This window comes from Papaver somniferum, chromosome 5 (assembly GCF_003573695.1).
Source record: "Papaver somniferum cultivar HN1 chromosome 5, ASM357369v1, whole genome shotgun sequence".
Lineage (NCBI taxonomy): Eukaryota > Viridiplantae > Streptophyta > Magnoliopsida > Ranunculales > Papaveraceae > Papaver > Papaver somniferum.
In genome coordinates this window covers 186030776-186048144 of record NC_039362.1, presented here as the reverse complement: position 1 = coordinate 186048144, position 17369 = coordinate 186030776, and positions in this window count along the sequence as shown.

The window sequence follows — 17369 nt, the reverse complement described above, 5'->3', positions numbered from 1 at the left end:
TGTCAAACCGATTTTTCTGAAAATTCCTAATCTAGGATTGGAACTGTGTGCTTCCCAAGTCCTTTTGGACTATTTTGCTTCTAAGTATAATACATTTGAGGAACCACAGTTGGAATTAGCATGTTTGCCGGTCCCTAGCACAGTTCACTTTGAGTTAGACCTTGTACATGATGAACCCCCAAAACTGCGAGATTTTGTTTCCAAAATTTTATCCGTTGAAAAATCCAGGTTTGGGGGTAGCTCATTTTGTTTCACAGCTTCACTTGCATGCCTATCATATTATTATTGTGTGAAGCTGTTGAAACCTCTACACTTTGTCTTTTGGGTTGATCCTCAACTCTTTAGATTGTTAGTGTATGGTGAATTTTTTGTATATAATCTAGTAGATAAAATTTCTTAAAACCCTTTTGTTCCTTTTGTATATATTTTGCTAATCCAATATGATCTCGGCTGACATATGTTGGATTCTTGCCTTGAATAACGGAGTTCTAATATTGCTTTCGCCGAAATCGAGTATTCTCTTTCCTTTTTCTTTACTCAACATGTTCCTCTTCATATGTTGCATTATAATTTTGTTATCTTTTGAAACATTGAGGACAATGTTTAGTTTAGGTTTGGGGGTATGGAATGGATACCATGATAATATGCCATAATTGAAAACAAGAACTCCTTCTTTTTGAAAAAAATGAAAAATGAAAATAAAAAATGAAAAAATGAAAAATCATAAAAATAGAGCTCATTTACCTTGAAATGTTGACTCTTGTGCAAATATGTATTTTTATTAGGAGTCTTAGTCTAGATATTTAGGCACCCTGATTCTAGCACAATTCACATAGTGATAAGAAATTTGCACGCGCACGATCTACCAATACATGTATAGCCTCGATCTTCAAGGTGTTTGATAGGAAGTTACGATTGCCAATCACTTTAGAATACTGAACGAAACTTGACTAGCTTGTTCTTTGGTTGGTTGGGATAGAAGGTGGAGGTTACATTAAGAAAGACAACCATCGAATTTAACTGGGTGCATCAAAAAGGGCTACCTCTTGAAAAGTGTCATGTAATCTTTTGTTTCCTTTTGTATTTGTATCAAAAGTTGTTTCTTTTCAAAAAAAAGATGTAGATATTATGAAAAAAAATATATATCAGAAAAATACAAAAAAAAAAATCAAGTATTTATCAATTCCATCATCTCTTGTTCCAAAAATAAAAAGAGAATAGTCAATGTAAATAAGAGTCATGTAAATAGTCATTTTGTTGTTTAATTGTAATAAGCAAGGAGGGTGTATGCCATTGATGTACAACGCGAGTAATTGTGAAATACCTCCAACTCATTCACAATTCTCGTAAAGTCCGGACAACTAGCTAGATTTCGACCTTGGTTCTTAGCTTGAGAAACTATCTCTTGGTGATTAGTAGTCATAACTTCAGATCTTTCTTTACACATGTGTAGATACACTTTACACTCTTATCACATGTCTTTTTTTGTTATCAGTGCTAGGATTGTGCCTTTGATAGCTAGATTGACATCTCCATTTTGCTGTGAGCTTAAACTGACTTGCACATGTCACATTTGATGGAATCTGAGCTTATATTTTGACCTAGAACTTTGTAGGTACGTTCTAAGCAAACCTTCACGAGACTTCAACTCGTCCACTAGGGACACTTAGTGGTTTAAAAGGCTCAGTGCATACGCTAAATGCATTCGAGAGACCAGCGACAGTGGTATAGGTAGGATTTCCTTAGTTTTGTTTTACTTGAGGACAAGTAAAATTCAGGTTTGGGGGTATTTGATGAGTGCTAAAAAGTGCATATTTCTATATATTTTTCTTGGCATTTAACTCTTCTTTTGTGCATTAATTCTACATTTTATCCCATATTCTGTGTTTTCATTGTTTTCAAGAATAAATATTTTTCTTACTTAATTTTGCATTTTTAGGTAATAAATAAAGTCTGGATGACTTGCGGAGCGGAAAAGAGCTGAAGAGTGGTGAAAATCCGGAAGAAATTACGCAAGGAAGCCGCAAAGAATGGAGCGCACGTCCAAAAAGCTAGGAATGGGCTCAAGAAGGAAGAATTGTTCTTAAAGAAGATATGTGCTTGGCATACCCAAGGCCCAAAACCCTTACCCAAACCCATTTTCTATATCCATACCCGCTTCCACTCTCATCCGTTAGATGGGATTACATCGAAATCCAATGGTCGTTTCAGTATAGTGCATCAAATAGCGATACTTCCGCTAAACACTACATCACCCAACCTCGATCTTCGCCGTTAACTTCGTTGTATCAAGACATCCGACGGTCGCTACCAGACTCTTCAGGGGTAGCCATCCGATTCACCTACCAGCTTCGCATCCAGTGACTCAGATTCGCCAACATCGAATCTTGATATCCCGCCTAACACCCAAGTATCGAACACCTATACCCTTCAGCCAAACGCACCTTACCCAAATTCTCATCTTCCTCCTTCGAGCAGTCGAGCTCTGCTCCTGCCAACTCCACCACCATCACCCTGCCACTGCCATCGCCACCACCTACTCCATAGCCACCTAAACACCACCACCAACTCCACTATAATCACTCCCCCCATCTTCTAGCCATCTATCCTACCAATTTCTTTTCTTTTCTTTCTCAGAGAACCCTAGGAAAGAAATTGGTACAATAGCTCGAGCTAGAAAGAGAAATTGAAGGCATGCGAAGGAGCAAAGAAGGGAGAAGAAGCATGGGTTGAAGACGGACTCGTCTTATCACGTTTGGTAAGTTCGAAAATCAAAACCCTAGTCTACTGTCAATTTGGGGGAATTTATTAAAAAACCCTAATTTTCTGTTAGGGAGAGCATTAGAAGATATGGGTCTGATTTGTACTGTCAAATTAGGTAGAAACAATTTACCTAATTTCTGTTTGATTTTAGGGATTTTTTTGGGAAGAACCCTAATTTTGTAATTTGGGGGAAAACCCAAATTGGGTCTGTGGGTATAAATAGAAGGGACTGGTGTGATGTAAAGGCTTATGCTGGAATAGCCAGTGTCCAGAACTTTGATGTTCTGCATATGTTCTATGTTTGGTTTTGTGTAATGTTCATGATGTTCTGCATATGCTGTTCATGTGTTTAATTCTTTTCCCTGTTTTAATATCCTGTTGATGTTGTTGTTAATGTGATGTTTTGGGAGAACTGGATTAGCCAGTCTCTCCAATTTTTGTGTTGTTCCATCTGTTCTCTCATGTTCTCATTAGCTGAGGCTCAGATGAAGCTTTAGTGGACTGTTAGGTAGTGGAATGCTAGGTTAGAGCCTTAGTGCAGTGTTTTGCTTGTGCAATGGGAAGAAATTAGTGCTCTGGTATGCCTGTGATTGACTGTGCTGTCAAAAGACAGTCAATACTAGGGGCATATCAATGAGCAAGCTGATTTTCCTCCCATTCTAGATGTATGCATAGGATGTTCAATTCAACCTAGGATCACATTGCTTGGCTAGGACACAAGGGTGGATTCAAAGCCTTAGCTTAGCCCACAATCTGTTTTTACAGTCACTTGCAACTCTAATTCTGTTATTCTTATTGCTCAGTTGAGTTTTCCTTGCTGTTTTATTTAGCTTTTGCACTTCACATCTTGCTGTGCACTGAAATCAGTGCACTGCCTGCCATTGCCCTTGGCTTAGGCCTTGGTTCTTTCTCTTTGCTTTATTTCACTACCATCTTCATTGCTTTGTAAATATCACAGCTTCACTGCCACTATTTGCTCTTTCTTCTCATTTGTTTCTCCTGTTCTTGTTACTGCATTCATTACCTTGTTTTACAAAAGCCCATTGTAATCTGTTTAAAGCTCAAAAGCCTAGCTCAAGCTAAGGCCCAAACTGTTAGCTCAAACAGGCTCAGCTCAAGTTTACACCAAAAAGTTCAAATCACTCAGAAACCCAAAAAGGTTAAGTCCAGTCCACTGTGAACTCAAAGCCCAACGCACTTGCAAAGGTACAGAATCAAGTTTAGAGATCCAGGGTTCAGTTCACTACACTGAGCCCAAGCCCAAATTCAAAATCAAAGGCCCAGTTCACTGTTACCAAGCCCAGTCAATCCAAAAACCCACTAAGCCCAAAGCACAATTAGAAGCCCAATAGCAATTTAGAGCCCAAATAGCTAGAAACTCCAAACACCCCCAGTCTTTGTGGATCGACCCGTACTTGCACGAGCTACAACTGACGACCGTGCACTTGCGGTATTACTGTAGGCCCGTTTTCATTTCGCTTCAATTTTATACGCTTTCCCGGGCCCACCACCTAGCCGTGGCCGTTCCCATACCTCTTCCATTATTTTTCCTTATTTTGTTATTTTCATGAACTCATGAAAACTCCTTCATTCTAGCAACTTTCCTTGTTTGAGCAAAACTCATGGTTTCTCCGATTTTCATGGTTTCATGAAAAATAATAATATAAAATATGGAAAGGTGATGTGGGACCGGGAAACCTAGCCGGCCGGCCATGCCCAAGTCGTGGCCGGTCCCACACCTTGCAATCCCTAGTCTTCCATAATTATTATTTCCCTAATCTCATGAAACTCATCCGTTTCAACAAAACTCATGGTTTCTCCGTAGTTTCACGGTTTCATGAAAAATAATAATATAAAATATGGAAAGGTGATGTGGGACCGGGCAACCTAGCAGGCCGGCCATGCCCAAGCCGTGGCCAGTCCCATACCTTGCAATCCCTAGTCTTTCATAATTATTATTTTCCTCATCTCATGAAGTTCCTCAGTTTGAGCAAAAATCATGATTTCTTCATATTTTCTCAAATATTGCTCAAATCATGAAAAAAAACCAAAAGCCAACATGGTCACACGACCGGCTAGCTTCTCATGGAATATTAAATGTTAAAATATCCTTATTTGGGTTCTACTCCACAACTAGAGGCTCTAAACCTATCATTGGTAGGCGAATATAGATGTGTAAATAAGATGAATAAATGGATGCCTACAGTGATACCGCAAGTGCACGGTGTTGTTGCAGTGAGTGCACAAGTACGGGTCGAATCCACAGGGACTTGGGGTGTTATGAAGTTTTCCTAACTAAGATAATTCTATATGCAAGGCAGTGACAATGAGGGATAGGCCAAGGCAGGGAAACAATGCTACAATGCATATGTACAACGACAGTGGCAATGGTATATACAAAGGTAGCAAAGGTATGTACAAGGCAACAAGAAATCCAGGATGAATATCTACAATGACAGTGAAGGTGATATATTTATAGTGAGGTAGTGATATAGTAACAATGTGACAAAACAAAGACAATGGCCAAAGGCAGTGACAGGGAAACAAAGTGGAAAAGTAGTGAAGAAAATGAAAACAGTGGGAATGGAAGTGTATGGAGATGGATGAGAATTCTCTTTCACCTAGCTAGTTAGCCTGGGATAAATCCTTGTCCCTAATGGACAAGAGGGTCTAGTTCAAGCTAGTCTCTTGGCCAGGGCAATTCATGTGGCAAGTTATCTAACCTAAAATCCTTAGATTAACCCCTAGCATTGCCTATCTGATTAAAGCATAAACAATCACAGGTCATTTAGGTTTCTAGATCTCTAACTAATATGGATGGTTAATCCCTTAGAACTACCACTAACCCCTAGCATTAATGGTATTTTTACAACACCACTAATCACAAGTCAGTGAGGCTTTTAGGAATTTAGCTATCCTAGACTATTTTGAGTTCTACAAGAATCAACCTAAAGGCTAACCAACAAGGCTTAAGGGTCTTCTCACCCTAGTGGTGGATTTAGAACATGCTGAAGTTAGGAGTTTTCATGTTTGTCAAGCATTAAGACTCAAAACAAGAACATGTGAGTCAAACAGGGGAATTACATGAACATTAACGTACACAAGAACATGAACATAACATCAGAACAAAGTTTAGAACACAAGAACAAAATTTAACAGTGAAGAACATGTACTGATAGTATTATGGAATTGAAATTGAAATTAAACATGAAATGAACCCAATTAGGGGGTATCTCGGATGACCCAAGAACAGTTTTAACATCCTACATCAGTTTCTATTTATAGCTTACATCAAATTCCTAATTTCTAAAAACCCTAATTTTGAAAACCCTAAATTGATTTGGGGAAAATCAAATTCTCTCACCCATATGTGAATTCTGCTCGACCCATGCCCTGTTGTTGTTCCCTCTGCTCCTCCTCAACTCGAACTGCTCCCAATTGCGTCTACTGATGCCCTAGCTTTTCTCTTTCTTATCTGTAGCACCTAGGGTTGATGCTAAGAACAAGAAAGGGAAATACTAGGGAGCTGGATGATGGTGATGGCTCTGATTTGGTCGAGAAAATGGAGATGGTGAAGCTCGAGGTGGTGATGGAAGAGATGGTGGTGATGGAGATGGCAGAGTTTTCTCTGCAGACGGAGTGGAGGAGAAGAACTCGATGTTTGGGAAGAAGGGTGTGTTTGGTTTAGGTCGATGGGTTCGATGGCTAAGGTGTTGAGCGGAATAATCTAAAGTTGATGCACAGCGAGGAGATCCGTTGGATAATCACTTACTAATTGAATCGAACGGCACGACGTAAACAAGCTCTGAGCGACCGTTGGATTAAGTGATACAACGAAGCTGACGGCTCCAGATGGAGTTAGGTGCTGTAGTGTTAGACAGGAGCTTCAGACTTTGATGTACGGCGATGCTGCGACCGTAGGATGCTGAGATGATCCAATCTGACGGCTAGAAAGGGAAACGGGTATGGATATAGGAAATGGATTTGGGTGAGGGTTTTGGGCCTTGGGTATGCCAAACCCATATCTTCTTTAAGAACAATTCTTCCTATTCAAGCCCACTTCTAATTGATCCGGCTCTTGCAAACATCATTCTTCGCTTCCTCCTAGCGAGAGTCTTTGCCGTTTCTTTGCTCTTTTTGCTCCGTGAGTTAACCAGGCTTTATTTAGTACCTAAAAATGCAAAATTAATTAAGAAAAGTATTTATTCTTGAAAACAACGAAAACACAGAATATGGGATAAAATGTAGAATTAATGCACAAAAGAAGAGTTAAATGCCAAGAAAAATATATAGAAATATGCACTTTTTAGCACTCATCAAATACCCCCAAACCTGAATTTTACTTGTCCTCAAATAAAACAAAACTAAGGAAATCCTACCTATACCACTGTCGCTGGTCTCTCGAATGCATTTAGCGTATGCACTAAGCCTTTTAAACCACTAAGTGTCCCTAGTGGACGAGTTGAAGTCTCGTGAAGGTTTGCTTAGAACGTACCTACAAAGTTCTAGGTCAAAATATAAGCTCAGATTCCATCAAATGTGACATGTGCAAGTCAGTTTAAGCTCACAGCAAAATGGAGATGTCAATCTAGCTATCAAAGGCACAATCCTAGCACTGATAACAAATAAAGACATGTGATAAGAGTGTAAAGTGTATCTACACATGTGTAAAGAAAGATCGGATGTTATGACTACTAATCACCAAGAGATAGTTTCTCAGGCTAAGAACCAATGTCGAAATCTAGCTAGCTGTCCGGACTTTACGAGAATTGTGAATGAGTTGGAGGTATTTCACAATTACTCGCGTTGTACATCAATGGCATACACCCTTCCTTGCTTATTACAATAAAACACAAAAGATGACTTTTTACACGACTCTTATTTACATTGACTACTCTCTTTTTATTTTTGGAACAAGAGAGGATGGAATTAATAAATACTTGATTTTTTTTTTTTTAACATGGTAACACTTTTGATACATATATAAAAGGAAACAAAAAAAATTACATGACTCTTAGCAAGAGGTAGCCCTTTTTGATGCACCCAGTTAAATTCGATGGTTGTCTTTCTTAATGTAACCTCCACCTTCTATCCCAACCAACCAAAGAACAAGCTAGTCAAGTTTCGTTCAGTATTCTAAAGTGATTGGCAACTAAAACTTCCGATAGAACACCTTGAAGATCGAGGCTATACATGTATTGGTAGATCGTGCGCGTGCAAGTTTCTTATCACTATGTGAATTGTGCTAGAATCAGGGTGCCTAAATATCTAGACTAAGACTCCTAAAAATTACATATTTGCACAAGAGTCAACATTTCAAGGTAAATGAGCTCCATTTTTATGTTTTTTTTCAATTTTTTAATTTTTTATTTTGATTTTTTCTTCATTTTTTTCAAAAAGAAGGAGTTCTTGTTTTCAATTATGGCATACTATCAAAGTATCTACTTTTCACCCCCAAACCTAAACTAAACATTGTCCTCAATGTTTCAAAATATGAACAAAATTATAATACAACATATGAAGAGGATCATGTTGAGTAGAGAAAAAGGAAAGAGAATACCCGATTTCGGCGAAAGCAATATTAGAACTCCGTTATTCAAGGCAAGAATCCAACATATGTCATCCGAGATCATATTGGATTAGCAAAATATATACAAAAGGAACAAAAGGATTTTTAAAATTTTTATCTATTGGATTATATACAAAAAATTCACCATACACTAACAATCTAAAGAGTTGAGGATCAACCCAAAAGACAAAGTGTAGAGGTTTCAACAGCTTCACACAAATATAACAGGAAATAAACGCAAGTGAAACTGTGAAACAAAATGATCTACCCCCAAACCTGGATTTTTCAACGGATAAAATTTTGGAAACAAAATCTCGCAGTTTTGGGGGTTCATCATGCACAAGGTCTAGCTCGAAATGAACTGTGATAGGGACGGGCAAACATGCTAATTCCAACTGTGGCTCCTCAAAGATATTATACTTAGATGCAAAATAGTCCAAAAGGACTTGGGAAGCACACAGTTCCAAACCTAGATTAGGGACTCTCAGAAAAGTCGGTTTGACAATATGGGTACAAACCGAATCTAGGTTGGGTGGAAGGCCATCAGATTGTGACTTATGTAGGACGATAGGCACATCATTACTAATCACATAAACATCTCCTAAGTCTTCTACACGTGTCACAACATGCTCACAATCATCAAACAAATTGGCAAGATCATAATCAGAGTCATCAACATCATCAACAAATTTATTCTCATGCATCGGAAAATCAGGAGAAATATCACAATGTGACCTAGGTAGAGAATCAGACACATCAAATATATTTTCATGCATATTAGCATTAGTGTCTACAGAAGATTCAACTATTCCTATGTCATGCTCATCTTCGCAGAATAATTGTACGAATCCCATGTAAATATCAAAATCATATGAATTACAATGAGTATTAGAAAAAACAACATTCATGAAGGTCGAGGGCGAGAAGCCATATGTTATTGAACCAACAGGTTCCACAATATTTTCATGTTCTTCTAACATATCATCATAATCATCATAATCATCATCATGGTAGCATGCATATTGGTCCTCATTAACAGTGGTGGTGTCATTAGTCGATTCATGTTCCTCTAAATTAGGTTCATATTCAACATCATTTACATGAATGAGACTAGACACTTCATTAGGGACAACATACATTTCCTCATGAATTTCCTCCTTTTGTAGGTGAAGCAAAATCTGATCTAAATATGCCTGAATTCGTGATGTAGATCTATCAAAGTTTTGCTTACTGAGTCTGAAAGCTTCTGTGGTGGAGTCTAAATTCATGGGAGTACAAAATGCTTCATGTTCAAATTGTGGTGAATGGTACATGTGTGCATGGTCATTAGGGTTTACAAAATATTGATCGCAACCCTCAAAGGATTGATTATGGTCCCAATGACTACCATTCTCACAATTTATGGGCATTTTATACCTTGGATTTTCTCTAGATTGCCTAAAATATGCAAAATATGACAATTCTCAACAGGGTGGTCTAAACTACCACATGCGGGACATGCATAGATTTCAGGTTGCCTAAGAAAATTAGATGTAACAGATTCCTCATGTGATTGCATTTCTAAAGCTGTGATTCGAGCTTCTAATTGATCGATCAGTGATGATTGTGTGAGTGAGGCACTAGCAAAATGTTCATTTTCACGTTGTGGTGAATGATGCATGTGTGAATAGTTATTAGGGTTCATGTATTGAGGCTCGGGACTTTGAAAATGTCCATAATAATTCCTATAACTATTGACATCATGGTCTATGGGAGGTTCATAACGTGGAGTATGTCCATACGCAAGTTCTCTAAGGGATTTGTTGTGTTCCCCAACTGTAGACCAAGATCTAGACATGATTTGGCTCAAAAGTTAAGTAACTATGTTACAAAGCCCAAAATTTGGTTTTTAATGGGTTTGGATTTTTGGGAAAAATTTGGTTTTTATGGGTAACATTTGGTTTTGTCGGGTTTGAAAAGAAATTTGGTTTTTAATGGGTTTTAGAAAATTTGGACCTAATGGGAAAAGAAAACACTTTGGTTTATTGGGTTTTGAAAACTTTGGTTTTATGGGATAAAAGGCCAAGCCCCCACTATTGGGTTTTGGAAAAATTGTTGTGAAATAGAGCCCAACTTTCGGCCTAGAGTTTGGGTACACGGCCCACCAACGACTTCAGCGAGCCCAGAAACTAACGAAGCCCAGCTGAGTTGGTAGGTTCAGTTAAACTTGTTTAGGTTGTTTGTTGGGTTTTTGAAACCAAAATTTTGATAGGGACAATCCCACAGTTAAGCTCAAATACAAACCCAAAAGTTAACTTAAATTACAAGCCCAACAAAAAAATGGAAAAAATTATTACAAGACCACAAATTAAAAATGGAAGCCCACAGGTTGGGTTCTGTTAATGGGTTTAGGCTTACTTGCTTAAGCACAACCCAGCTGCTCAGTTTGGTTGCAAAAGCCCAGTTGGGCTTTGGATCACAGCAACAGCAGCTCCAGCAGCTCCAGCAGCCCAGTTGGGCTTTGGCAGCAGCAGCAGGACCAGCAGGAGGTAGCAGCAGGAGAAGCAGCTCAGCAGCACCACAAGTTCAGCAGCACCACAAGCAGTAGCTGAACAGGCGCAATGTTGCAGGCTTGGCAGCAGCATCTCTACAGGTTCAGCACAGAAGCAAGCTGCACAGGCCAGCAGCACAGGGAAGAGGAAGAAAGTAGCAGCAAGTGGCAGGCCCAGCTGCAACTCAATCAGCAGCAACAGCAAGGGCTCATCCAAGCAAAACAGAGTCACAACAGCACAGCAACAGGAGCACCTGGAAAGCTCAACAGAAGCTGTCAAGAACAGCAAGAACAGCAAGGGAAAATGATGCAAAGATGAAAAATTATGCAAAGATGAAAATGCAAGTTATGATGAGATAAATGCTTACACTAAATGATTATACTAAATGCAAGATATGCAAGTGAATAGCAGCAAAAGAAAGCAAGGAAAAACAGCAACCACACAATGCCAAGTCCCCGGCAGCGGCGCCAAAAACTTGGTAGGCGAATATAGATGTGTAAAATAAGATGAATAAATGGATGCCTACAGTGATACCGCAAGTGCACGGTGTTGTTGCAGTGAGTGCACAAGTACGGGTCGAATCCACAGGGACTTGGGGTGTTATGAAGTTTTCCTAGCTAAGCTAATTCTATATGCAAGGCAGTGACAATGAGGGATAGTCCAAGGCAGGGAAACAAGGCTACAATGCATATGTACAACGACAGTGGCAATGGTATATACAAAGGTAGCAAAGGTATGTACAAGGCAACAAGAAATCCAGGATGCATATCTACAATGACAGTGAAGGTGATATATTTACAGTGAGGTAGTGATATAGTAACAATGTGACAAAACAAAGACAATGTCCAAGGGCCAAAGGCAGTGACAGGGAAACAAAGTGGAAAAGTAGTGAAGAAAATGAAAACAGTGGGAATGGAAGTGTATGGAGATGGATGATAATTATCTTTCACCTAGCTAGTTAGCCTGGGATAAATCCTTGTCCCTAATGGACAAGAGGGTCTAGTTCAAGCTAGTCTCTTGGCCAGGGAAATTCATGTGGCAAGTTATCTAACCTAAAATCCTTAGATTAACCCCTAGCATTGCCTATCTGATTAAAGCATAAACAATCACAGGTCATTTAGGTTTCTAGGTCTCTAACTAATATGTCTGGTTAATCCCTTAGAACTACCACTAACCCCTAGCATTAGTGGTCTTTTTACAGCACCACTAATCACAAGTCAGTGAGGCTTTTAGGAATTTAGCTAGCCTAGACTATTTTGAGTTCTACAAGAATCAACCTAAAGGCTAACCAACAAGGCTTAAGGGTCTTCTCACCCTAGTGGTGGATTTAGAACATGCTGAAGTTAGGAGTTTTCATGTTTGTCAAGCATTAAGACTCAAAACAAGAACATGTGAGTCAAACAGGGGAATTACATGAACATTAACATACACAAGAACATGAACATAACATCAGAACAAAGTTTAGAACACAAGAACAAAATTTAACAGTGAAGAACATGTACTGATAGTATTATGGAATTGAAATTGAAATTAAACATGAAATTAACCCAATTAGGGGGTATCTCGGATGACCCAAGAACAGTTTTAACATCCTACATCAGTTTCTATTTATAGCTTACATCAAATTCCTAATTTCTAAAAACCCTAATTTTGAAAACCCTAAATTGATTTGGGGAAAATCAAATTCTCTCACCCATGTGTGAATTCTGCTCGACCCATGCCCTGTTGTTGTTCCCTCTGCTCCTCCTCAACTCGAACTGCTCCCAAGTGCGTCTACTGATGCCCTAGCTTTTCTCTTTCTTATCTGTAGCACCTAGGGTTGATGCTAAGAACAAGAAAGGGAAATACTAGGGAGATGGATGATGGTGATGGCTCTGATTTGGTCGAGAAAATGGAGATGGTGAAGCTCGAGGTGGTGATGGAAGAGATGGTGGTGATGGAGATGGCAGATTTTTCTCTGCAGACGGAGTGGAGGAGAAGAAATCGATGTTTGGGAAGAAGGGTGTGTTTGGTTTAGGTCGATGGGTTCGATGGCTAAGGTGTTGAGCGGAATCATCTGAAGTTGATGCGCGGCGAGGAGATCCGTTGGATAATCACTTACTAATTGAATCGAACGGCACGATGTAAACAAGCTCTGAGCGACCGTTGGATTAAGTGATACAACGAAGCTGACGGCTCCAGATGGAGTTAGGTGCTGTAGTGTTAGACAGGAGATTCAGACTTTGATGTACGGCGATGCTGCGACCGTAGGATGCTGAGATGATCCAATCTGACGGCTAGAAAGGGAAACGAGTATGGATATAGGAAATGGATTTGGGTGAGGGTTTTGGGCCTTGGGTATGCCAAGCCCATATCTTCTTTAAGAACAATTCTTCCTCTTCAAGCCCACTTCTAATTGATCCGGCTCTTGCAAACATCATTCTTCGCTTCCTCCTAGCGAGAGTCTTCGCCGTTTCTTTGCTCTTTTTGCTCCGTGAGTTAACCAGGCTTTATTTAGTACCTAAAAATGCAAAATTAATTAAGAAAAGTATTTATTCTTGAAAACAACGAAAACACAGAATATGGGATAAAATGTAGAATGAATGCACAAAAGATGAGTTAAATGCCAAGAAAAATATATAGAAATATGCACTTTTTAGCACTCATCAATCATCAGGTTCAACAAGAAAACTGTGTTTAAGGTGATTCAATTCCAAAGCTTCTAACCTTCTAGACAAAGCAGCAAACTTAGCATCAGACCCGGAGCTTGTATCTACCAAATTGGTGCTACTTCTATTGAACAAGAGTCTTTTGGGGGGATCAACACAAACCTCCCACTGTTGGGATTTTTCAGCGACAGCTCCTAAGAACGTGAAAGCATCATCAACACTTTTACTAGTGAACTCACCAGCGCACATAGACTCAACCATGGCTTTGGTTGAATATTCTAAACCATCATAAATAATCTCTACGAGTTTCATCTTATTAAATCCATGGTCAGGACACTGGGATAGGAGATCATTGAATCTCTCTAAATACGTATAAAGAGACTCTCCCTCTTGTTGCACACTAGCACTAATTTTCTGCCTAACAGACGCAGTTTTATGCTTAGGGTATAATTTCATATAGAAAACAGCAATAAGTTCCTGCCATGTTTCAATGGATTCAGATGGTAGGTTGTTCAGCCAGGTCTTGGCTTTATCTTTCAACGAAAAGGGAAACATCTTAAGTTTCAAGACTTCATCAGTAGGGTCTTTTATTCTAATTGTCCCACAAATTTCCTCAAAGTCCCTAATATGAAAATAAGGATTCTCATCATATTTCCTAAGAATATAGGTATCATCTGAAGAATACTAGGTTTTATCTCGAAATTATCCATAGTGGCTGGCAATTTAATGCACGAAGCTCGGGTGGACCTAGTTGAGAACATGTAATCTTTCGAAGTTGCCATTGCTGGCACAACTGAAGTACTAGGGGTATTTTCCTCACGAAGAGACAGATTATCAAAACTGAAGTTTCCAAAAACGGGGCTCTCAAAAGAAGAGTCTTCGAGCTCCCCGCCTTCACAAGAAGAACTACTAGGTTTATCACTAATCAAACGACCTAGAGTGTTTCTTTTCCAAGCCCGCTCTTTAATAACCTTGGGAATACACTAGCAAAACAAAAGAAAAGGAAAGAAATCCTAAAAGGAAGGGAAGTTCTATGCAAACACAAAGCAGGCTGACTCCACCAAAGCAAACCTAAAGATTTCTAGCAAACAAAAAGCATGATGGCTCCACTTAGATTTTTTCTAGACCAGCTTTTAATCCTTCGCAAGGGAATTCGTTACAATTTAAGAAAACCCCTCTGGAATCAATCCGAGTTTAAGTAAGTTGAATCGAGACGAGGGAAGCTCAATGGATCTTTGATACCCAAGGCCTTACCGGCATTACCAGGCGGCGTATTCAACTCGCAGAAACCATCATGAACTTTGAAACATGCTTAATAGAGTAACCAATATTTTTCGAATGACTTTCCTATTAAGCTCGTTACCGTATAGGTCTCGTTCTAGTCAAATTTTAGGCTTAGGTTCGCGTTCGGTTTCGATTTCCTAAGGCGGGCAAGAAGGGAACGGTGATGAAATCCAAACCTTTATCTTGTATGGCCAGTCCTTGCCCATTCCTAGGAAATTAAAGCAGCCGTTTTCAAATCCTCAACATATATGCAAACGAAGGAATACAGTAACTCGCTGAAAGGAGATTCGCGAGTGTTTCGACATACTTACCTCCCGTACCAGACGGGGGATGAACCGCTGAAGTCCACTCGAGCCACGACTCCTATGTCATGTACGAACCCGAGGGACCGAGGCGATACCGTAATCGCCGTCCTTTTCTGCAAACAGTTTATATTTAAACTACCCTTACGTAAGGTTTAAAAAAATAAAGTCCCAAAGTCCGAAAATAAAGTCCAAAAGAAAAAGATAATCTAAAAAAAATTCTAAAAAAAATAAAAAATTGTCTCCCTTTTTTTTAATTAATTTTTATTCTCCTTTTCTTTCGCTTCTTTCGCTTTTCTTTTACTCCAAATCTTTAAGTATTCACCAAAAGCTTTGGCAAAAAAAATTTCGCTCCAAATTCCAAAATTTATAAGGAAAAGACAAAAACCCCAGAAACGTAAAGAATAACAAATAAAATAAAAATGAAAAACAAATAAAAACCTAAAAAAAAATAAATCTAAAAACTCTAGCCTAAAGACAAGTCCGCATCGGCGGCGCCAAAAATTGATGATATTTTTCAATGATGTTCTGGTAATAAGTTCGTTGAGACTTGTGAAAGCAAAAGATTTTAGACTTATAAAACTTAACAATAGAAAACTTATTGCAAAATTTATTTCAAGATATTAAAAGTAACCAAGACACTAGATTCCACTATTACACATGAATGAACGATACCAAATATGTTTCAAAACTCTAACTATCCTTTAAGTCCTTTATTTCTTAATTCACACATAATCAAATACACTCCCAAATATTAATTGTATTCCCTAAGAATAGACTATCAATCAATTAAAAAAAGTATAATATATCAAATTTAATCACAAGTAATTAAGAAAATTATGTGAACATTTAGAACTCCGCAAAAGCGGTGATTGAATGAATTATAAATTATAAATTAGAGAAAATAAAATTGTTACCAATCATTCATGCATAGATAGCTTCATCCATTGCCTTGGTTGCGCGAGAATTAGTTCATCATCATGGAAACATGCTCAAAATTCATTTTTTTTGCTCAAAGGGTGTTTACAAAGATGAAATGGGAGAAACAATGATAAAACAATGATTTTCTTTTCTCTCCCAAAAACTCCTCCCAAATGTGCTCTCTAGCTCTCTATTTATACACAGAAATACACATCACTCAAATATATTCTTCCATAACTCCAAAATCTTCTTCTTTTTAATTAAAAATATCTTCAGAATTTTTCCTTCTCTTTATTCTATATATTTCTTTACTAAACCCATGTCTTCTTTAATTCGCAGAATAAAATCCAAGATAAAATCTTCTAAGGATATCTTTCTTGTTTAATACAAGATAACTTCCTTTTTCTTCAAAACTTCATGTTTGTAAGGAAAGAAGATATTCTTATCTTAAAGATAATATACCGTTGAAACCATATTTCCCGCCAATTTTTTCTTTTCAAATCAAGGAAGAAAATGGGCCCCCCTTAACCAGTAATGGGGTACGATTAACAGTTGGTTCCCTGGGGTGCCCCTTATCAGTTAGGTGCCCCTTGTCCAAAACTGAGAGTCCGAATAACATGTGTCCTCTGGTGGTCCAAATAGCACTTTTTGAGCAACTTTTTCCACACAAGTGTTTTTCTCCAAAAACACCTACACAAACATAAAAACACCATAATAAGTACAAAATGGAGCACTAGCAATAGAGACACTGAGGACAATTCAGACACAAAAATGTGTCTATCAAATACCCCCAACCAAGATGTTCCCATCCACTTAGATTGGTTAGTGCCAACCTTAATAAGCATAAATTTCTAGGCTCTGGAGTTTATTTATTGCAACTAAAAGCTAACAAAAAGTTTCTTCCCCACCCCAAACTTAAATCTAACATTGTCCTCTATGTTTCTAATGAAAGAGCAATACCAAAAAGTAAGGTAACACGAGGAATCAGTAAAGAGAGAAGTCGGAAAGATAGTACCTGGGTGAAGAGAGAAATCAAAAACTAATATACAACATACAATCGCCTCGATGGTCAATCAAGGGTAAACATGGTCCTCCAGAGGGACCTCCTCAACATCACATGTAGGAAATGGCTCTAAAAAGGGTTTCAATCTCTGAGGTTAACCTTCGAAGAACTACTACCATCTGGTGACTTGATCTCAACAGCTCCATGAGGAAAGACAGTGCGAACAATAAAAGGACCCGTCCATCGAGAACGTAACTTCCCAGGGAAAAGATGCAAGCGGGTATCATACAGAAGAACTTTTTGACCTGGAGAACATGACTTTCTTAAAATATTCTTATCATGCACAAG